This window comes from Cynocephalus volans, chromosome 4, assembly GCF_027409185.1.
Source record: "Cynocephalus volans isolate mCynVol1 chromosome 4, mCynVol1.pri, whole genome shotgun sequence".
NCBI classification, from domain to species: Eukaryota; Metazoa; Chordata; class Mammalia; order Dermoptera; family Cynocephalidae; genus Cynocephalus; species Cynocephalus volans.
This window is the reverse complement of record NC_084463.1, coordinates 36,434,471-36,457,509: the sequence shown is the minus strand read 5'-3', so window position 1 is coordinate 36,457,509 and position 23,039 is coordinate 36,434,471.

The following is a 23,039-nucleotide window of genomic DNA, read 5'->3' as shown; positions in this document are numbered from 1 at the left end:
TATAGCCTTACAATCTTGTCCTAGAGCAGAGAGAGGGGTTGTCCTTTAAGCCTAAAGGAGAGAAATCAAAAAAAGCAAACAAAGAAAAACAAACAAACAAAAATTGGTGCAAATCCTTAAGAACACCAGTTTCAAAGCCTGTGCCCCTATTTTCTATGTTCTATTACCTCTAAGAACATAAACTGAATACACTCCTGAGCTCCGCGAGGGTCAGTCTCAGTGTCCTATTGTTTTCTAAGACTAAGTCCAACCTCTAAAATCTAATTGGAAGTTTCTAAAATCTTTATTCAGTCTCTCAAAGGGATAGTGCTTTTTTATGATTCCCTGTGACTTCTCTTTCTGTCTCATTGTCTTTTATCCTAGGTTTTCATTATGTCCTCAGCTGGACCCTTCTGACCTCTGTCTCTCTCTCTCTTTTTTTCCCATTGCCCAGATTTGTGTCACCAAGTAAAGAAGGGAATATTGACCCAGCAAGAAGAATTCTCTCTAACACCTGTGTGTATGTGTGTGTGTTTGTACTGGTACTTTCTCAATAGCTTTCCCTTTCATATAAGTTTGCCTGGGTCTTTATGAAACAGTTGAGTTGCTGTAGGGCTTTGGCCCAGGGAGATACTTCCAGGTCACGATCTGGTTTTGAGAGACTACTCTCCTATGTTGGAAGCATATTTATGCATTTTAATTCGACAGGCATATAGTTCTTACAAAATTCCCAGCCTGGATGGCAAGATTTTGCTGCTTCTAAGCTCTAGGGGTAGGGGTTGGCTGGCTTTCACCTGAGTTGTTTAAAGTCACTTGGCAATATTTCACTAAAATCCCCTGCCAGAGAGAAAAATGGCCCTCTACTAGTTCAGAACATGTATTGAGAGTTTCCTCTCTGTAAGGTCCTAAGTGAGCCAGAGTAGAGTAAATGTAATTGATGATATTTTCTACCCTCAAGAAGCTTGGACTTTCGGAGAGGTCTCTCTCTTTCTTACTCTCTCTCATGCTCATATATATAATACGTATACATATTTATATAGTACAGAAACACTTATACATCTACATGAAAACAGCTATAAAATAGAACTCAAAGTGAGTACGCATTTTTAATATATAGGGAGATTTGTCGAGATTTCCTAGACAAGAGTTAAGTAAAAGCAAACTCTGCCACATCCACTTGATGGACTATTCTACGGTCATAAAGACCAGGCAAAAACATGGGCACACAAGTGCTAAGTAAAGAAATCATAGGCTCACTAAGACTGCACCTGCATGTCTTAAACCTAGACATAGTAAACAAGATCGAAATCCAGCAGCCACATTTAAAAGGGGTTGTTTTTGAGACAAAGGGTGATTATTTTCCCTATATTTTCTCTTCTCTCCCAAATTGATATTCGTGAATATTATTTTGTGATAAAACATGTTTTGTTTTAAAATCCTCAATTAAATGAAATAATTAGAGGACAGGAAATTCCACTTTTAAAAAACTCCTTTTTGTTATGCTCTTACGAATCTTTCCAAAACGGCGCATGTGTCTTCCTGCAGAAGAAAACCGAAGGAGTCTCTCCAGGATGTTTGGGAACTTGTCAGATGCCTCCATGTCCCGACAGTCACTTGCTGCGGGGCAGTGGGCTGTGTATAGGCCACCGCAGGGTGCAGGTGTGGTTCAAGGTGCCCCGACCGAAGGAAACCTGGGAAGTTTAAAGTAGTTACATCTCTGAAGTGTTTGCCTGATGTTCTCGTAACGGGGGGCGTGAAGCAAACCACGGCTGTCCTGGCCCGTCCGTCTGTCTGAATCACGGGAAACACCACATGAAGGAAGAGCCTGGGCCCTGTTCCTCCTCTTGTAGATGTGACAGGCAAGCATGTGGGGCAAAGCAGACTCCTTTTTCTAGTTTTTTAAGTCTACCACTACCCACGCATTAGTCGTTCCTGCCAATGAATTCCAAGCTTAAGAAACTATTTAATTTCATCATGAATTTTTTCCAAGAAATGGCACCTTCCCACAGACAAATGTGTGTCTCTGCGGGTGGGGGACGGGAGGTGCCTGCAGGGGACTCGGCACCACCCTGAGTAAGCCGAGCTGCCCCTCTGCTTCTGCTGAGTGTTTCCCAGGTGCTTTTCGTTCAGGGTGTGATTTAAGATGTTTATTGCATTTTAAAACCTGTACTATATTCATTGCTCAAGCGTTATCAGAAAAATCCTTATAAAGCCAAGGCTAATCTTTAACTTCAGACTTGCTTAGCAGAAAATTTATTTTGCAACGGAGTGTGCTGCTATGGTGTAACCTAGACACCTTATTCAGAGTCTCAAAGTCTGAGAGTAGAGAGAGAGTCATTACTGAAACTGGCAAAGAGATGGTAATAGCGATGAAAAATGTCAAGCCTTGGTGTGTGACACAGTGCACAACCTCATTTAATTGCAGGGGAGCAAGCCTGGACTTTGAGGAGTTACAGAAAGTGTCTAGGTGACACCGCACAGCAAACTCTAATGTAAGACAAGTTTTCTGTTCTGCCAGTCTGAAGTTCAGGATCATTAACCCGGCAAAGAGATTCTATAGTGGTGACGATAGCCCAAACCCGGTCTGTATACAAATGTGGAGAGTAACTTGTTTGAGTGAAACATTAACTGATTTATTTAAAAGCAATTTGACACCCAATTAAAAAAAAATAGTTTTCTCTCAGGAGCCAGATGAGGGGTTGGGTAGAGTAACTGAAAAATTAAAGCAGTAGGAATCTGCTTTCACTCCAGGATATAAAAAATGAGTCACTTCTTTGATTTAAGAAGGGGGTGTCATGTATATGGACGTTTTACATGTGTCATGTATGTGGAAGTCAGCTCGAGTGAAGAGAAATCTGTTTTCACTTTTGTTCAGGAGAAAAAGATGAAAAAGTACAAGGAGAAGGAGAAAAAAGGAGATTTAGAAAGTGCTGACAGCGATGATTTGAAAATCCCGTGTTTAATTTTCTGCAACTTAAAATGTCATTTACTTCTGGTTTTCTCTAGATGATAGATTTATGGATTTTTTTGATATATCTTTTTAATAATGAGCATGTATTCAGTGTATAATTTTAAAAATTTACCTTAAAAATATGCCATTTATTCAACTAATGAGGTTGGAATTTGGAAGTAAAATGTTCTCAGTAAATCAAACCATGAAATCCACAGATGAATCAAAATCGATCTCTTCAAGGTCCCCTAAAGAAATAGAAGGTGTCCTGTGGCCAGCAAGATCTGTATGTAACTCACGCTGTCCCACTGGGAAGGTGTAAGAGAGATAAGGTGAGAGGCAGGATTAGCAGGTGCCCCTCACCCCTCTGGCTGGTGTGTAGGACTGTGCAGAACAGAAGCAAAGGGAGCCCTATGGGTTAGCCTATTAGCTCCTTGCTCCAAATCCAAGCTCACCAAGTGACATTTCAGTTATTATAGGGCTTTTCAGGGACATTTCTTAACAGGAAGAGAAATGTGTTAGTTGTCAAATGTGGGAGTATAAGTCCTCTGGGTATATACTCATTTCATTTTAAATTAATAAACTGGCATTATGATTTTATACATCAACCTATAGGGACTCTGTTTAATGTGAGTCAGCTCCACCAGGCTTTGGTGAACAAACTCAGGGTTAAATTTCTGTGCCTGCCAAGATGAGGAACTGCTTTAGAACTTGATGACACCTTCTGTAGGGTCTTTCTCACTCGATCCCCCTCCCCCATGTCTCACTGTATAAATCTGTAAGCTGCAACAGTCGTGTTACAAACTAAATCGTTCATGTATACCAGAATGCTGCAAAAACTAAGTGGTTCTTATTCAGGGAGAAACTATCAATGAATTCATGAAGCAAGATTATCCTTGTACTTTCATTGTTAACTGCAATCTAGTTTAAGTGAAATCTGGGGTTTTTCTCTCAGCATAATATTTTCAAGATTCATCCAAGGCCTTGGATAATCTATGGAGTTCTTTCCTTTTAGTTGTTGAGCCGTATTGTCCTGTTGTATGAAAATGCCAGTTTATCCATTCAGCTGCTGATGGACATTGGGTTGTTTCCCCTTTGGGGCTATTATAAGTAAAGTTCCTATGAACATTCACATACAAGGGTTTGTATAGGCATACATTTTAATTTATCTTGGATAAATATCTAAGAGCAGAAAGTGCAGGGATAATATAGTAAGTGTGTGTCTGAATGTATAAGACACTGCCAAGTTGCTTTCCCAAGGGGTTGTATGACCAGCAGCTTACGAGTGTTCTGGCAGCTGCACGGCCTCATCAGCACTTGGTGTTTCCGGTTTTCCTAACTTCAGCCCTTCTGTTGGGGTGGTAGTGGCATCTCGTGACTTCACTTTGCATTTCCCTGATGGTGAGAATGTTCATGTGCATGTTGAATATCCATGTATTTTCTTTCACAAAGTGTCTGTTCAAATCTCTTGCCCTTTTTAAAGAATTGAGGTGTGTGTTTCCTTATAATCAAGTTTTAGAACTGTGTTATATACTTCAGATGTCAGTTTGTTGTCAAATATATGTATTGCAAATACCTTCTAGCGTACACCTTTTCACTTTCTGGATGGCATCTTTCAAAGAGCAAAAGTTTTTAGTTTTGAGAAAATCTAATTTGTCTACTTTTTCTTTTATGGTTTGTGCTTTTTTTCGTCTAAGTAATCTTTGCCTACCTCAGAGTCACAAAGATTCTCTCCTGTGTTTTTTACTGTAAATTCAGTAGTTTTATTTGAAGGCTCTGATACACTGAGAATTAATTTTTGTGTGTAGTGTGGGATAAGAGTTGAGGTGTATTATTCTTGTTTCCATATGGATATTCAGTTTTTCCTGAACCATTTATTGAAAAGAGCATCTTTAATATTTAATTATTTTGGTACTTGTGCCAAAAATCAATTGGTTATATGTTTGTGGGTCTACTTTTTAGTCTCCATTCTCTTCTATTGATCTATGTGTCCATAATATGCTATTCCCACACTGTCTTGTCTACTGTAATATTATAATAAGTCTCTAAATATGGTCGTTCTAGTTTTCCAACTTTTTTCCTCTTTTTCAAAGTCATTTTTACTATTTGAAGTCCTTTGCTTTTCCATGTAGACTTTAGAATTTGCTTGTACATTTATACCAAAAAATAAGCATGGTTGGATTTTGATTGGGGTTACACTGAATATTTACACCAGTTTAGAGAGAAATTGACCTCTTCATTAAACCAAATCTTCAAATATGTGAATGTGACACAACTCTCAACTAATTTTGGTCATCTTTAATTTCTTTCAGCAATATTTTGTAGTTTACAGTGTACAAATCCTGTACCTGTTTTGCTAAAACTATTCCTAAACATTTCATCTTTTAAATTCTATTAGAAATTATGTTTTCAATTCAATTTGCAATCGTTCATTGATAGCTTATAGTAATACAATGGATTTCTGTATGTTTACTAGTATCCTGTGACCTTGATAAACTCACATATTGTTTTGTAGGTTTTACTTAGGATTTTCTATGTACACTCACTTGTAGTCTGGGAATAGAGGCAGATTTACATCTTTCTTGCAAATCTGTGCTTTTGAGATTTGAGAATGGCTATATTTATTTTTCTTGTCATGTTGTTCTGGCAGTGAAGTCTAGTATAATGCTGGGGGAGAAATGGTGAGAATTGATCTTAGGGAAGATAAATCCAGTCTTTCACCATTAAGTGTATTGTTATCTGTAGGTTTTTCATAGAGACTCAATAGCCTGGGGAACATTTCCTGTCCTTTGCAAGGTCAATATTTGAAACTGCAAGGCTTTGGAAAACCAGGCCCTGTGAGATACATTTGTTTTATGAATCCTCTACAAATGATAAAAAAAATAAAAAGGCAAATGATCCAATTAAAAAATGAATGAAGCATCTGAAGAGACATTTCTTCTAAGAAGATCAACAAATAGACAACAATCACATGCAAGGATGTTCCATAGTCCTAGCCATTAGGAAAACACAAGTCAAAATCACAGTGAGGTGCCCCCTCAAACCCACCAGCATGGCTGTAATCAATGCAGCAGATGATAGCAAGTGTTTGCAAGGAAGTGTGGAAATTTCAACCTCACACACTGCTGGTGGGAACGTGGAAGGTGCTACCACTTTGGAAAGCAGTTTTTACAGCGGCTCAACACATTAAGCATGGAATTCCCACGACTCAGTAATGCTCCTCCTAAGTAAATAACAAAGAGCAGCAAAAACTTACAACCACATGGAAACTCATACATGAATCTTCATCATGGCATTATTCATACTGCTATAAAGTGGGAAAAACCCAGATGTCTACCAACTGATAAGTGAATAAACAGAATGTGGTATATTCATACAACATAATATTATTCATTAATAAGAAATAAACAGAAATGTGGGTGAACCTTGAAAACATTCTGCTGAATGAAAGAAGCCAGACACAAAAGGTCACATATTGCATGATTCCATTTACATGTAAAGTCCAAAATAAGGAAAACTATGGAGACAGAAAGTGTATGAGGGGTTACTGCTGGGTAGGTAGGTTGCAAAGAAATAGGGGTGACTGCCAACTGATATGGAGTTTCTTTGGGGGATGATGAAAATGTCCTAAAGTTGATTATGGTGATATTGTGCAACTCTGAATTGCATACACTAAAAACTAATCGTGCAATTGAAATTGGCAAATTGTATAAAATGCGAGTAATAGCTTGGTAAAGGTGTTTAGAAAAAAAAAAAAAAGACAAACAGAAGCAAATTTGAGAATTCAGCTGTCTTATTTTTGAAGCCAGACCTTAAAGGCATTTGTAAAAATATCAATTGATGCCACTCTTCTCACAAGTATTTTTTGTTTTGGAAAATATAGTTATTTTTATGCAAATATCTTATATAATGGGTTTATTACTGTTATTTTTAAATGAATTAATACCTATTTTTGAAATCTTTCAGATTTAATCTCCAATACGATAAACAAAAGCTCTTTGGTATCCTCAACAATTTTTCAGAATGAAAAGGGGTCTTGAAACTAAAGTGTTTGAAAAGTGCTAAGTCAATAGAAAACACACCCTCCAAGCAAGAAAAGGGGGCCCAGGGACCCCACCTCCAAGGAGAGTGAGCATCTGAAGGGAACGGTGCACTGCGTGAGAGGCTTCTGAGCGGATGCAAAGCCGGATAGCACAGCTGCTGTGGAGTTATTGGACAGGTGGGAGGGAATGCGCCCAGGTCTGAGCGGAGGACGGGCCTTGGAGACGACGAGACTAACCTCTGTCGCAGAAGACTCTGAGAGATGTGCTGCCTGGGACATCACGGAGCACCTGCCCGATGGGCGCGGCTTCAGCTCTGACGTGGGTGACCTGCCAGGAGAGGTAAGGGAGGAGAGTTGGAAGGTTGGGGAGAGAAGACTTGGGATGGAAGAGTGCACTGCAGCAGGGACATGTGATGGGTTTGCTGGAAATGCTAAGGCCCCAGCCAGGCTGATGCTGTTGTTTGAATGTTTGTCCCCCCAAAACTCAGGCTGAAACTTAATCTTCCATGTGGCAGTGTGGAGAGGTTGGGCCTTTAGAGGTGACGAGGCCTTGAGAGCTCTGTCCTAATGAGTGGATTAATCCATTCACGGGTTAATGGAGTAAGGGGTCATCGTGGGAGGGGGACTGTGGCTTCACAGGAGGAGAAAGGAGACACAAGTGAGCACGTGAGCACACTCGGGCCCTCACCTGTGATGCCCTGCACCCCCTTGGGATCTGCAGAGGGTCCCCACCAGGAACAAGGCCCTCATCAAATGGACCCCTTGGACCTTTGACTTCCGAGCCTCCATAACTATAAGAAATAAATTCCATTTCTTTATAAGTTACCCAGTTTGGGGCATTCTGTTACAAGCAACAAAGAAGGACTAAGGCAGCTGACAGTCTTGAATTTTCCGGGGCAGCCATCTGCTGGGTGGTATGACTCTCGGCTGCTGGAGGCTTCTCAGCACACGTGGTCTTGTCAGATAATCCTCATAACTGTCCGCCCTGTCGCCCTCAGAACTTGCCGCCTCTCTCCACCTGGGAGGCCTATTCCTGAAATCGATACAGGATAGATGGACACTGCCTTGGAATGAGGCCCAGGGCACGGCTCCCGCAGAGCCTGAGCCACACAGTGGAGTGGGCTGCGTTTCTGCCACAGAGAAACTCACAAGAGCTCTGGGCCCGCCAGGTGAGGGTGGGTGGCCACTCGGGCTGGACCCTTGACACAGGCCGGGAGCTGGGGTGTTCCCAAAGGCCCCATCCCACAAGGCTTGAGCAGACTGAAATGACGTTGCTGGAACTGGGCACATACGGTTTCTGTCCACGTGAAACTCAGCCAACACCAGACGACAGACGCACCCCTTCTGCATTCCGCCAGCCAGGGACACAAGGAGCTCCTGGCTGCTGGAGCCGCGCCACCTCCTGGTGAAGCACCAGCGGCCACCTCACTTGGGTGAGTTATTTCACTGCTCTGTGCCTCAGCTTCCTCCAGTTTGAAACAGAGACGGTGGCACCTGCTCACAGTGTTGCCACGGAGACTTTGTGGGATTCTGCGAGGACAGCACAGAGAATTGGTGTTAGTTTCTATTGTCCTTGTCCTGACTGGTCCCTGGGTTGACCCACAGGCTCCATCCTGCTTTTCTCACGCCCTGCATTGAGGGTGTCCTTTCCAGAGCACTGAGTGCGAGGGCTAGAGGAACAGGTCATCGGTCCCTCCTTTAGCAATGGGGGCCCCAAGACACAGAGGGAGCCATGAGTGGTCGTGTTTAGAGCAGACAATATGCTAAGGCCGCCTTGGGAGGACAGGCATCCTGGAAATGCAGATGACCTCTGCTGGAGCTGTGTGTCCCGCCGAGACACAGGACCCTAGGAAGGGCTCTGGAAGCCCCACCTGTGCAGTCGTGCTCATGCTCACCGGCCTCCTCTGCAGGCTTCGCTGGGCTCATGTTCTGGTGCGAAGCTGTGTTCTGGCTCCCCCAGCGGGGGAGGGGGGCAATTTAGCATTTGCTGAGGTATTTGCATAAATAATTCAAACACTGCTTTGGTTAAGTGCAACATTTTCATCCTGGAAACGCTGAAAAGTCCATAACAATAGCAGTCTCATGGCTACTGTAGGTCAGCGCACAGGGTCCCTTAGTGTTTCTTAACTCTAAGCAGTTAAAGATAAGTTCGATGCTAATTTCCAAAAAATGTAACAAGTGTGAAGACTGAAGGCAGCACAGTGAGGTTATAAAAAGAAGTGGGAATTGGGGGGTGTAAAAAAGCCCAATTCTGCCCAAAGCTGTGTGCTGTGGGTGAGCCCCTTAACCTCAGACCCTCCTTCTGCAAATGAGGGGCTTCAGAAAAGGACCCCTGGGTTCCTCGTGTGTTAGACAGGGGTCAGTTCAGCTCTGGCTCTGCTGGAGGCTCTGTCTAAGGTGTGAAAGGAACCATTTCACTGCCTCCCCTAAGCACAGTTGGTAAAGATAAATGAGCAAAGAGTGCTGCGATGAACATTGGGGAACAGGTATACCTTCGACTTGATGATTTCCATTCCTCTGGGTATATTCCCAACAGTGGGATAGCTGGGTCGTATGGTAGATCTATTTGCAATTGTTTAAGGAACCTCCATACCATTTTCCATAGAGGCTGCACCATTTTGCAGTCCCACCAACAATGTATGAGAGTTCCTTTTTCTCTGCAGCCTCGCCAGCATTTATCGTTCATAGTCTTTTGGATTTTAGCCATCCTAACTGGGGTTAGATGGTATCTCAATGTGGTTTTGGACGGAAAATGTGGTACATCTACACGATGGAATACTACTCAGCTATAAAAACGAATGAAATACTGCCATTTGCAACAACATGGATGGACCTTGAGAGAATTATATTAAGTGAAACAAGTCAGGCACAGAAAGAGAAATACCACATGTTCTCACTTATTGGAGGGAGCTAGAGATTAATATATAAATTCACACACACACATACACACACACACACACACACAAACCGGGGGGGGGGGGAAGAAGATATAACAACCACAATTATTTGAAGTTGATACAACAAGCAAACAGAAAGGACATTGTTGGGGGGGAGGGGGGAGGGAAAAGGGAGGGAGGTTTTGGTGATGGGGAGCAATAATCAGCTACAATGTATATCGACAAAATAAAATTTAAAAAATAAATAAATAAAAATAAAAAGCATTTGATAATAAAAAAAATAAATAAATAAATAAAAAAAATTTAAAAAATTAAAAAAAAAAAAGATAAATGAGCAACTTCCAGAACCATTACCCGGCACCTGGTCTCTGCTGAGGACTGGGGCCAGGGTGTGCACCTCAGAGAGCACGTTTCCCATCCCAGCACCTCTGTCTGCTTGCATTACAAGCCTCACTCCACACACATGCACTAAACTGGGCACGCTCCCCGGTCAAGCCCCTGCTTTCAGAGTGGCTGAGCTGTGCTGGGGACAGAAGTCTGTCTGCCCCGTCTTCCCTCCCTCCTTCTACTATTGCATTCAAAGCTGGCTACTGTTGCATTTTGCCAAAATGACTGTAAAAAGACCCTAAGATTGAAAAGTACAAATGGGCAGCCTGAAGACACCCCGGCTTCTTCCAGTTCCCTGGCAAATTCATTCATGAAACAAAAAGCGCAGCTCGGTCGATTGGCATTTTTGTTTTGGGGTGCCTTTTTAAAGAGGAGCTGCAAGACCAGCCTGGCCTCAGACAGTCACTGCCTGAGCCTCAGACGTGATGAGAAAACACTGCTCACAGCCATCAGCGCTCATGGTCCCTGCAAAGTGCCCAAGACTCATCTGCAGACACTTCCGTGCCTCCCTTCCCAGGGAGCCAGGTCTCTGCAGAACTGGCTGGCTGCGTCCTGATTTCCCCAGAAATCCCCACTCACCCTACATGGCCTCTTCATAGCCTCAAGAGCCTTGCAGCCCAGAGTGCCTGCAGCAGAACCCAGCCCTTCCTCTGGGGTCTCTTCCTAGTGGCCCCTTCTCTCCCCACGTATTGAGACGAGCGGACTGGGTGCTGAGGTCTGGGAAAGGTTTTGCTTGTTAATCATGTCCCTCCTGGTTTGGTGCATGTTCCCCAAGGGTTTGGCACTGGGCGTGTTTCATATAAATCTAAATGATACATTTGGGTTCCAATGAACCATAAAAAATGCACCTATTTTGGCAGGGAGGTGTCTTTGCTTTAGGAAGAAAAAGGAAATAATCCTGCTTATGAAGGTAGAGTGGAGTGACTGGTGCTTTTTGATAAGGACGTCCATTAAATTAGTAAGAACACGTTTTATAGGTGCTGGAATCTTTACCAGGAGGTCGCCTGTAAGGCTGCAGGGGGAGGGAGGGCTGTTCCATTGCAGGGAGCAGGAGCGAGCAGGAAATACCAAAGAGCAGGTGGGAGGTGTCCCTGCCTACATCCCAGGTGGTAATAACGATGATAGTAGTGCCACTTGTCAATGGCCTCCTGTGTGCCAGGCACAGTGCTGGTGCTTGACCCCTGTGAGCTCATTAATCTTAACGAGCAGCCTGCAAAATGTATCATTACTTCTCCCTCCTACAGATGAGGAAACCAAGGCCTGGTGCAGTTAATCCACTTGTCCAAGATCACTCAACTAGAAAGTAGCAGAGCTGAGGCTCCAGCCCAGATCTTCTGGATTCCGAAGCCCGTGACTTTCATCTCTGTGCAACAGGGTTCAGCCGGTGTGCATTACTGCGTCGATCATGATTTATTCAGGAATTTATTTAGCATTTTACACTCCTTAAAAATGTATGAATGTGGTTCACTTAAACCCAGTGTTCGCAGAGGCTGTATTTGCAGGAGTCCAAAACTGGAAACAAGCCGACATCCTTCAGTGGGTGATGGTTGAGAAACTGCAGTAGATCTGTACCACGGAGCTCTGCTCAGCGGTCAAAAGGAACTGACTCTTGATATGGGCAATGAGGTGGCTGGCTCTCTGGTACCAATTTTCTGTTTTAGTCCGTTTTGTGTTGCTATAAAAGAAACCCCTGAGACTGGGTAATTTATAAAGGAAAGAGTTTTATTTGGCTTAGAGACAGCTGCATCTGGCATGGGCCTCAGGCTGCTTCTACTCATGGCGGAAAGTGGCAGTCAGCTGGTGGGTACAAGCAGATCACATGGCGAGAGGAAGCGAGAGAGAGAGAGAGAGAGAGAGAGAGAGGTGCCAGGGTCCTTTAAACAATCAGTTCTTGTGGGAACTAATAGAGCAAGAACTCACTCATTAATCCCCCCTCCCCCAGGGAGAGCATTAATCCATTCATGAGGGATCCACCCTCATGACTCAATCAGTTTCCAACACTGCCACATTGGAGACCAAATTTCCACATGAGTTTTGGAGGGAACAACACATCCAAACTCCATCATTCCACCTCTGGCCCTCCAAACCTCATGTCACTCTCACATACAAAATACAATCATTCCATCCCAATGTCCCCAAAGTGTTGGCTCCCAGGCTGAGCCTGGTGTGGTGGGCAGGTGGAATGGGCACCCAGCACTCTCGCAGACCTGCCCTTCCCATGCTGTGTGGTGACAGCAGCCTCCCTGCAGGGTGGGCAGAGAAGGAAGGCGTTGACATGAGCGTGGAGCTGTGGCCATCTGATCACACTCCAGGGACGTGGTGGAGGGCAGTGCAGGCTGGGCCAGGGTAGAGCTGCTGTGCTCCCCCCAAACCATGTCCCCATGGCACAGGGCTGACACTAACTAATGGGGAAAGCACGGGGGTAAGAAAAATGTCCCTACTGAGCGGTCAGCAGCAGACTCCCCCATGGGCTCCCTCCGGGGCTCAGTGGCACTCGGGCCTTTGATGGCTCCAGGGTGGACTTGTGGAATGACACCCTCTACCACATGGCCACTCACCACCAGCAAGACCCTGGCCAACCAGGGCTGCGGGAGAACGAGGCTCCAGGCTCCCACTACTTACCTCTTGGACCTGGGACAGAACTCCCTGACCCCTCCACCACCACGATGACCCTGCCACGTAATCATTCTCAGAGATGGGCCACTGCCTGCAGCCAGAGTGCCAGCAGCGCTGTCAGGTCCCGACTTGACCCACTTCCTTGTTTGACTTCCTGACTGGGCTGCTGGTGCCCCATGCCTCACCTGACCCAGTGCTGGCTGCATAAATTTTAATCGGTGAGTTCCTGACTCAGCCTCACGCACACACAAGACACACATGGCACACGCCCACGTAAACACGGGGACCCGGCCTCTGGGTTTGTTCTTCCCAAGAGAAGGCCTGGGTAGGCCCAGGCTGCACCATGGGGCCGGGATACTCACGAGGAAGCCTCTGCCCGCCTGCGGAGCAGCCTTGGAGCAGCGCGGCTGAGCTGCACATGCCAGGAGGCCAGGGGAGAGCAGCGCTTGGCAAAACACATGGTGCAATTTAGGCAGAAAAGCATTTTAATGAATGTTTATGCGAAAGAAGAGAGAGCGCCCTTAATCCCATCATCACAGCGCTAACTGGAGGTGTTCGGAAGCCAGCTTCAGGGACCAGCCAGCTGCGCGGCTCCTCAGCTACAAACCACGGGGAGCAGCAAGGGGCTGAAGCTACAAAGACGTGGGTGACAGAGGGGAGGCGAGGACACTGGCAACCACAGGAAATGGCCTGTTCCCCCAATTCTCCCAGAAGCCCGAGAGGGACAGACTGTCTCCAGGTGGACCACAGAAACACAGACAGACAGAGATTGAGGAAGAAGAAAAGGCTGGAGTGGAGGCTGAGGGGCCACCGCACCCACCCCCCATCCCACAGGGGAAGCCGGGACCCAGAGGGGCAGGGGCTGGTCCAAGTCCCCTGGCCACTCCCTGCTGAGTTGGGACCAAGATCGTAAGTGTGGGTCTTACTCTCTCCAGCCTTGCTGTCACAGCCAATGCATCTAATTCTTCTGAAAGTGAGATTTTGCCAGGTTGTCCCCTCCACAAGTCATTCCCTGTAAGAGGAATCCCTTCACTGTGCTGTGAGAGATGGTGAGGACCCCTGTATAAATGAACACATCCCAAGGGTGCAGGGACAGCGGGTCAGGGCTGTGCCTGGGGCAGCCGAACTCTGGCAGGTCATCTCCAGGGACCCTGCCATTGACTCCATCTTGTCAAGCAAAGATTTCACTTCCATGTGCACCATGATATGTAGACATCTCGGGAGGCCCTGTTATGAAGAGTCACGTGAACTTTGGCAGCACACACGTTGCCTTATCCAAGGAGTCCTCTGGCTGGAGAGCAACCATCACTGGCGCCTGCCGCAGCCTCAGGGGACCCTGACACCCCTCCAAAGGCTCTGGCCTCAGGCTGCATGTCCCATCGAAGCTGGCTGGTCATGGCAATTGGTCCTTACTGTTACATGTGATGATGTGCCAGGCGCAGGCCCCGTCATCAGTGCCCTGAGAGACAGCGGCGGGGAGCGGGAGTTGAGGCTGTGGTAACGTCCCCAGCAAGTCAGTGGGAACCCAGGTGGGGACGGCATGGGAGGCTCTGGAGGCACGACGCCTTCGAGTTTAAAAGCAGCCAGAGAGTGGAGAGGAAGGGCCGAGGGCAGGGTTGGCCCCACGCTCCCTGTGCTCAGCTCGGTGGACAGCACGAGCTTAGCAAGGCGGGTCCCCAGCACCCTCAGGATGCCCGGCCTGCACGTCACCTGATGGCATTCGTGAGCAGGGCCCGGCAGTCAGCAGAGTGCTCAGGCCGTGCTCGTGGACTTGGCTGTTACCAATGTAAAGGGGAGCAGAGGAGCCCTGCAGGGAGCCCCCGAGCAAGAGCAGGTTGCAGGAGAAGAGCAGGAACAGCTGGTCCGGGATGAGACACCGGCCAGGGACGAGGCAGAGGACCGCACCAGCGGGGCCGGGCACCAGGTGGGGACCTGCACGTGAGGCCCTGAGGCCCTGGGAATGCCCTGCCCTGAGGACCCGCACTAGGAACAACAGGCTCGTGGAGAAGCTCCACGCTAAAGAAATCATGGAACAGAAGCGGGTAAAAAGTGCAGGGCAGCGCCAGCTTGCACGCGGGCAGCGATCCCAAACACCTCACTCTTCTTCTTGGACTGACGTGGACACGGTGGCACACAGCACTTGCATGTGTAGCCGAACCTGCAAGTGACAGCCGTGCCCAGACGCAGACCCAGGCAGCCTCACCTCCCCACTACGGACCCTTCCTCCATGACCCAGGCATGCCCCGCTCCCACAGTGCAGGCGCCATGGAAACCCATTCTCCACCTCCCTCATCGTTCTCATTCTTTCCCAGGAGGAAAGTCCCTGGAGACCAATGCCCAGCTGAGAATGACAAAAGACAGAAAAACAAACATCATACAGCCCACTTTTAATGTCACCCAATGTGCCTCAGGCCCAGTGTCCTGGTCCTGACTCCTCACTGGCCTGAGGCCCCCATGGTCACAGCCCCCACGGTCCTCCAGCTGCCACACCTGGTACCGTCCAGCATCCTCTCCCTGTGGCCCTGGTTTGTGTGCATAGCACACGAGCTGCTGGGGAGCCCCAGGCCACTCACCCCTGGGCCTTGGAGAGTGCTGCGTCCCTGCCGTCGAGGGCATCGGAGGGACCCTTTCCCACATAGTGTCAGTCAGCCACGTGCAGCACAGCCCAACTGGGGAGCCGAGCTCGAGGCCTGTCCCGAGGCAGAGGGCAGCCAGGGGAGAAAGCATGGAGGTGGCCGAGCCCCAGTCGCAGCTTCAGCAGCCGAGGGCCTGAGCCCAAGCCCACCCTGGGGACCCAGGACAGCCCCTGGACCAGCGGCCTCTCCTGATCCTTGTGGGGCACAGAAGTGGGGAGGAGGCGACAAGAGGGCACTGGACGTTTACACAAGAGGGGCAGACACCCCACCCTGGCAAGCCCACCTGCGTCTCCCACTCAGCCAGAAGGAGGTGCTGCTGAAGGTGGAGCCAGACACAGAAAACAAGGCACCCGCAAATGTTCACACGGTCTGAGTCAAAATGTGCAAAATCCCACTGCCCCCGGGCGAGCCGGGTCCCCTCCGCGACCTCCGCGAAAGGTTGACCATCAGGCTCAGCGCAGGCTCTGGTGCATCTGCCCGGGTGTGCTCCCTAGTGCCATTTGTCCAGCCGCAAGATGACCGTTGTGCTCCTCAGTGGGGGGCTGCACCCTAACAAAATGTTTGCTTAGGAAAGATCCGCTTCCCTGTGTTTGGTGTCTTCCCTCCTCTTTTTTAAAGAACACTGAGTGGTTAAGTTCAGGGGGCCACAGAGAAGTGTCAATGCCAAGGGTCCTGAGGGGAAGGAGACAGACGTGCCCCTGTGACCTCATGCCAAGGGTTTCTAGCACAGTCCTCAGAGGCCCCGCACAGCTCCAGCCATCTGTGTGATGGAGAACGTGGTCTTCCAATACTCCGGGGTCACATGGCCAGGCAGGGGGACGCAATGGCTTCCCGGCCCCTGGGAGCCACTGCCCCATAGTTCCACACCCAGGCCCCTCCTGGCCGCCCTGGGACCCACCCCCCCCACCCACTGCAGAGTCAAGTTCAAACCTTGCTCCTCTTCCGTGGCGTCTTTCATGTGGTTTTAGTCTAATCTAAAAGCACCTCCCTTCTCCATTGTCTTTGTATTTGTGAACTGTTTTTTAAGTCACCTTTGGAAAAATCTGGTGCCTAGAAAAGTATGTATTTCACGTGTGTGCAGTTCCTGTGTCTACAAAGGATTCTGACCTCTCACCCCACCATGGAGGGGAGAGGCAAGTTCTGTGTGCGTGTGCACAGCTGGGCTCTGCAAAGCCACCATCCTGGCCCTGGCAGAGGGGGACTGGGAGTAGAGCGGGCTCCCCCTGGGCCTATCCTCATCAAAGCTGGGGAGAGGGGAGCATGTCCATTGAGGGGGGCTCCCGCATAGCAGCCCAGGCCAAGCACTCCACAGGTGTTAGCCAGCCCTGCAAGTGAGATCTGCTCATCCCTAGTTTTGAGGAGATCCAGGCTCAGGGAGGCTTGGGGACTTGTGAAGTACTGGCACCCAGGGCTGGCCAGAGCCAGCAGGGGCCTTCCAGCACCATGGCCCACGTGCAGCCCGGAGCAGAGGATGCCCATGGGGCACACCTTGTTTCTCAGAGCTGGGAGAGCCAGTGGGGCTTCGGTAGGTCAAAGCTCTGGTTCCTCCTTCAGGGCGCAGGGCTGGTTATGGTGCAAATCCCTCGGGAGACACTGAGAAAGCCACACGCCCTGCATCCGCGCCAAGTGTGCGGGCAGCAGTGGGAGACAGATGTGCGCACTCGACTGCATCTGCAATTCCATCTGGTCCGCTTTCTTCTCTCTGCCAGGAGCAGGCAGCGGCTTTAGAACTTCCCTCTGATAGATCTAAATGATATTTAAGGCTTGACAAGTTACACTTTTGGTTTTCAAAAGAAATCACTTTTTGTGAAGAACTACCTTTCTTGGCATAAAATAATTGGAAAGTACCTCGGATATCTCAATAAAACACATCAAAAGTAACTTTCTTCAGCTTGTTTTGACAGGTCCCCTTGTGGTTTCTGTCAACTTTAGCTAAACATCAGGTTTTCTCAGACAGAACAAACCATTAAAATATTCAACAGAAAAAAAGCAAATAGATATAATTCCTTTTCTGTTTGCCTGTTTTCAAAAGTTGATATTGAAAGGGGAGGCCAGCCCAACTCAAGCGCATTCTTCTGATTCATACATTTGCCATAATTATTTGCATAGGATTTAAATGTCTCAGCCTTGGACCCTACCATTTTTTTAAAAAATGCTGCCCTGTAAAGCTGAAACATAGTGGGCCAGTTTCATATTTACAAAGGGTTGTCCACTTCTGTCGAGTCAGATAAATGCTGAGGAAACCTGTGTAGGTTTGCGATTAGAATGTTAGAGAGAGGCCTAAAGCAAGCATCTCCCTGTGAGAGATGAAGGGGAACCCATCCTGTGAGCCCAGTAACTCTGCCCTCCATGCTCCACTGGAGGAGAACGGACCAACGGACCTCCAGAAAACAGAAGACAGGACCCCACACTGCAAGGACATGGCTCGAGCTGAGTTTCCAGCTGACAGCGGAGGCAAAAAGGAAACTTGTCCAGGGAAATTATTTCCATTTTCTAGCAAAAAGAAAACTTGTAAATGTGTCTAAAGACTTCTCCACCGCCTAAAAAGAAAAAACAACAAAAAACCCACAGCTTTTTCCCGGAGGTGAGTGGGAGTGGGAACCTGCATGCGCACTCTTGCACAAGGCTGTTTTGTGATGTGGAACGGCCACTTCAGGTGGAGTTCTAAAACAAACTGAAATGCACAAAATCTCTGTTCAAAGGGCCATTCCTTGCCCAAGCTTTTGGAAAGACGACAGCGGCATTTTTGGGTAAATCAGGGAAACCATCTACGAGGAAGTTGCAGAAAATATACGAAACTCTAAATCTCCCATCCTCCTCTCCTGCACCTGCTGCTCATGGACTTGCCAACACTTTGTGCAGAAATGTCCAGACCTGCCTGTCTGTCCAGAGCTGCTTGTCTGTCCAGAGCTGCCCCTCTGTCCTGGACTGCACATCTGTCCACAGCTGCCTGTCTGGCCTGGGCTGCACATCTGTCCACGGCTCTCCTGTGCCCGCCCTCTCTGAGTGCTTTGCAGGCTCTCATCTTAATCCTCATAACAACATTATGAGGCAGCTTCTGGTATTGTCCCCATTTTCCACATGTGGAAACTGAGGCAAAGATTCAACACTCCCCAAAGTCAGACAGAAAGTCACTGAGCTGGCTCCACAGCAGGCCCGCCCAGCCTGCCCGTCATCCTGCCTGGTGTGTGTGACAGTGTTCACTTCACAGCATCCTCAAGAGAACTTTCACAGTACAGATAGGTTGGAATTACTCTTTCCTGATTCTTGGAGTTGTATTTGAGTTTCTTTTGGATGCAACACCGTGTCGAGACAAGGCCAGGAGATGAGCTGGAGAAGCCGGTTGTATTTGTGTTAGGAAAGGTGAATTCAGCCCTGCTGGGAGGAGGATGACTTTAACACATGCTCAGCTCCTGCTCTGTACAGGGCTAAGTTTGAGGGACAGAGCCCAGTAGGGTCTGCTCGTGCCCTCAGGGAGCTAACAGTCCCCCAGAACTTTGCTCAGCAATGCAGGAAAATAGGCTGAGGCTGGGCTTCAAATGGAGGGATTACAAATGGGACTGGGGCCGATGGGGAGAGCCTCAGCCTCGGGGGGACTCAGGGTGGGCGGCAAGCCTGAGAAGGGACAGGCCCTGGGGTGGGAGGAAGGCAGATCCTGGAGGTCTGTAAGGCTGCTAAGGACAGAGGTGCCTGCAGACCAGTGACGCTGGAAGGAGGCTCAGCATGAGTGCATGGGGGCTCAGGTGCAAGTCAGCATGCTCGGCCTGGTGCCACATGGGGGTGCGTGGTGGGGAACACTGGGCACAGCCATTGGTAGCTGCAACCAGAGGCCGGGCAGCAGGAGATGAAAGCCTGAGATTCAGAGAGGAGGGGACAGGACAGACTCTGAAAGGGTGGACTCGGTAAGATGTGGTGATTGGCAGGATGTGCAGGGCACAGGGGCCAGTAAGAGAGGGAGAGAGGGACAGAGAGAGGGAGGGAGGAACAGAGAGAGGGAGAGAGGAAGAAGTCTGAGGGCAAGCCCCAGGTTTCTGGCCCTGGCATCGGGTGGATGGCAAATGTGGAGGGCAGAGGAGGGGGCTAGGCTTCCTAGAGGGGCAGGGAGGGAAGAGGCAGCTGGAGAAGGTTAGCTGCGTGTGCCTGGACAGCCAGGTGACAGTACAGGTGGGCCATCCTGTGTATGGATCAGCAAGGGGCCTGGGCTGGAGACGCTGGGGCAGCGCTAGCACATTTAAATGGTGCCTTAAGGGGAGCAGTTTCCAAGTAGTGGCCGTTATAATAAAAACCCCACCCGGACAGGCCGAGCCCACAGGAGGGAGGGATGGCAGCTCCCAGCAGGTGTGCAAGGACTTGGCTCAGACTGTCACGCTGAGACACTTGTCGAGCCTCCGGGCACCATGCTCAGCATTGGGCTGTGAGGCGCTGAACTGGGTCCCCCAAATTAATGTTGAATTCCAACCCCCAGAACCTCAGCATGTGACTGTATTTGGAGATAGGACCTTCAAAGAGGTAATTAAGTTAAAATGAGGACATTAGGGTGGGCCCTAATCCAATCTGACTCGTGTCCTCACGAGAAGAGATCAGGACACAGACACACAGAGGTATGACCACGTGAGGACATGGGGATAAGATGGCATCAGCAAGCCAAGGAGAGAGGCCTCGGGAGAACCAGCCCTGCAACACCTTGACCTTGGATTTCCAGCTTCCAGGACTGTGAGAGAACAACCATCTGTCATTTAAGCCCCAGCCTGTGGTATTTGCTACAGCAGCCCTGGGAGACCATGCAGGGTCCAACGCTTTAATGCCTCATTTTGCTGGGAGAGAGGCCCACGTGGGTGACAGCACCCTTCATGCCACAGGAAGGGCTGCGAGTCCTGAAAGTCCTGGGAACACAGAAGAGGGAGCCATGGATAGTCTCCATAGGAACAGGTCTTAAAGGACGAATGGGAGATTACAGGCCGGAGGACACGGGTCCCTCCAGGCAGAGACCCCACCGTCTGATGTGGGGCAGGTGTCTTTCTGTGACATTGAACTTTAAGAAGAGCAAGCAGATGAGTCACCTGGCTGAGCTGAATGAACTGGCCCACTGAAGAACCTGACTCACGGACAACCACATAAGTGGCAGCAAACACCTTCCAGCTATGACCGTCCTTGTGGAGACGTGACGATGCTGTGAGGCTCCTCCACAAGGCAGCATCTAATTAAGGGCAAGTGGCTGTGCAATCTGCAGAGTGACGTCCTTTGGCCAGAATGCTGAGCCTCACCAGGACACCTGTCCTTTTCCCAAACATGCAGAGACCATAATAGAGGAGCAGGTGCCAGGCCTCAGACAGGGCAGTGGGGTGAGGGCGCTGCCCTGTGGGGAGGGTCTGCACTCCCACCACCCTCCCGCCTTTCGTCAGCTCCAGACCTCAGCACCTGGCGTGTGGAAGGGCGTGGAGACCCCGCCTCAGGACAGGGCGAGAGGGACCGGCGTCCAAGCATCTTGGGGCCTCGCCCAGGGAGCAGCACATGGCAGGCGCCACAGGCTGAGGGTCACTGACTCTGTCAGTGACAATGATGGTGACTGTCTCATTTTCCTGACCACCACTCCCGGCCTCATCCATCTCAGTGCTAGAGTTCTGAAACTAGCCTCCAAAGGACATTTAGGATCAAGGGGTGACAGGGTGGTTTGGTGTGGATCGAGTGTCCTACAGATGATCCCAAATGCTGTTGGTGGATCGTGAGCTCCACAAATAGCCTGATGTAGTTCTCAGTGGTTTCACGGCGAGGAGGGACACTGTGGACCAGATGTCAGCAGGGACAGCGCTGGCCCCTGTGGGACATTCTTTTTCCGGGAGTGAAGACCATTTTTCCTGGGTGAGCCCCCACTTTGGGTGTCTTCCCCACCCACCAGGCCCCGTGCTAGCCCTTGTTCCCTGACTGCTCAGGACGCCCCTTCCCCCCACCCTTGACCACAGCCCCAGCCTCGGACCTCGGTTTCCTTTCCTGACTCCTGGGGGACTGAAAGTGCACACTGCTTAGCCCTCACTGTACACGGCCTCAGAAGCTGTCAGGATGCGACCAACCACAAGCGTCCGAAGAGGGACAACATCACGTCACCCTCCTCCGAGGCCTGGCGACAGCCCAGCACATAGCAGGATGTGGTAACTGTCACATGAACGAGCGAATGGACAAGCTCTCGGTTTCCCAGACACACCTGGCAGAGGGGCCGGCAGTTCATGGACAGAGAGGAGCATGGAGCTGGGAGGACAGGCGGCTCCAGCACGTGACGACGGGAACAGGTCGTGACACAGGCAGAGGAACGCGTCTTCGTGCCTCTGCGTGTCTCACCATCTGAGTCAAATCGCATGTGAATATGTTACTTAAGCTTGGTCCTTTCAATTTGGGTTGTGTGTGGAATTGATGTGTTAGCGTAGAATTTGTCACCATAACATACAAAGTGCTAGAAAAAAGATGGGGGACAAGCTACACCAAGGCTAAGAATAGAATCTAATTTACGCAAGTTGATTTTACTTGTAGCAGGAGTGATAATTAGAGATATTCTGAAAAAAAAAAAAAAAAAAAAAGCCTGAAAGTGAAGATAATTGGAAGATTTATTTCTCCTAGGCCACTAGATAGGAAAGAATGAAATCTTTAATTACATCAATAAGAAAATAATTATTGATGGTCACAAACGATGTCTCAATTCAGGGAAGCACATGGCCTACTAGAACTGTCTAATCAATTTAAAATCTAAAATTGTTTTTAATAATAAAGACAAACTCTGGGGTGAATAAGCCACTCACTGGAAGACTGGGGGTGCTGCCCCTTTGAATCTGAAGTAGGTGACCCCAGCAGACCGAGGGAGACGATGACCCACAGTGGCAGGGCCTCCTACCCCCTGTTGGCAGCTGCACTTCCAGGAAAATAAATGGGAACCAGGAGTGGTGCGTGGACATGTCAGAAGAGACCCCCCACTTCTTATCTGCTGGTCGCCTCCATGGGCCTCTGAAAGCTCCAAGAACACGGATCTGCAGTTGCCCTCACTTCAAGTTGGGACTATGCTGTTTTCTCTCTAAACTCACCATGGGGAGGCTTCTCCCACCTCTCGGGAGCCGCCCCCACTTCCCCAGCTCCAGGGCCTCCTCCCAGGTCAGCTCCTCTTTCAGGGTCAGCGTCTCCCCAGCTCCCCCGCAGCTGCAAGTAGCACTTCCACTCTGAAAGACTTGATTCGTGCCTGCTCCCCTGTGACCAGAGGCCCAGAGCAGGGAAAAGCACAAAATCTGCAAGTAAAGGTTTCCAAAAAGCCATCTTCTAAATTGACTCGTCTCTGGAGTGATGCTGAGGGCTCTTTGTGAGCAGTGGACAAGGACCAAACTCCTCAGTGTGGCAGACGGAGCCCCTTCCAGTGTGGACCAGCCTACCTGGCTGTTCCCCACCCTTGTCCCTCCCCCATTCCCCCACCTTCAAGTATGCCCCCCCATCCCCAGCAAGCTCGTTCTCATCCTTGGAGACCCCTGCAAACATCACCACCGTGGGAAGCCCCCCAA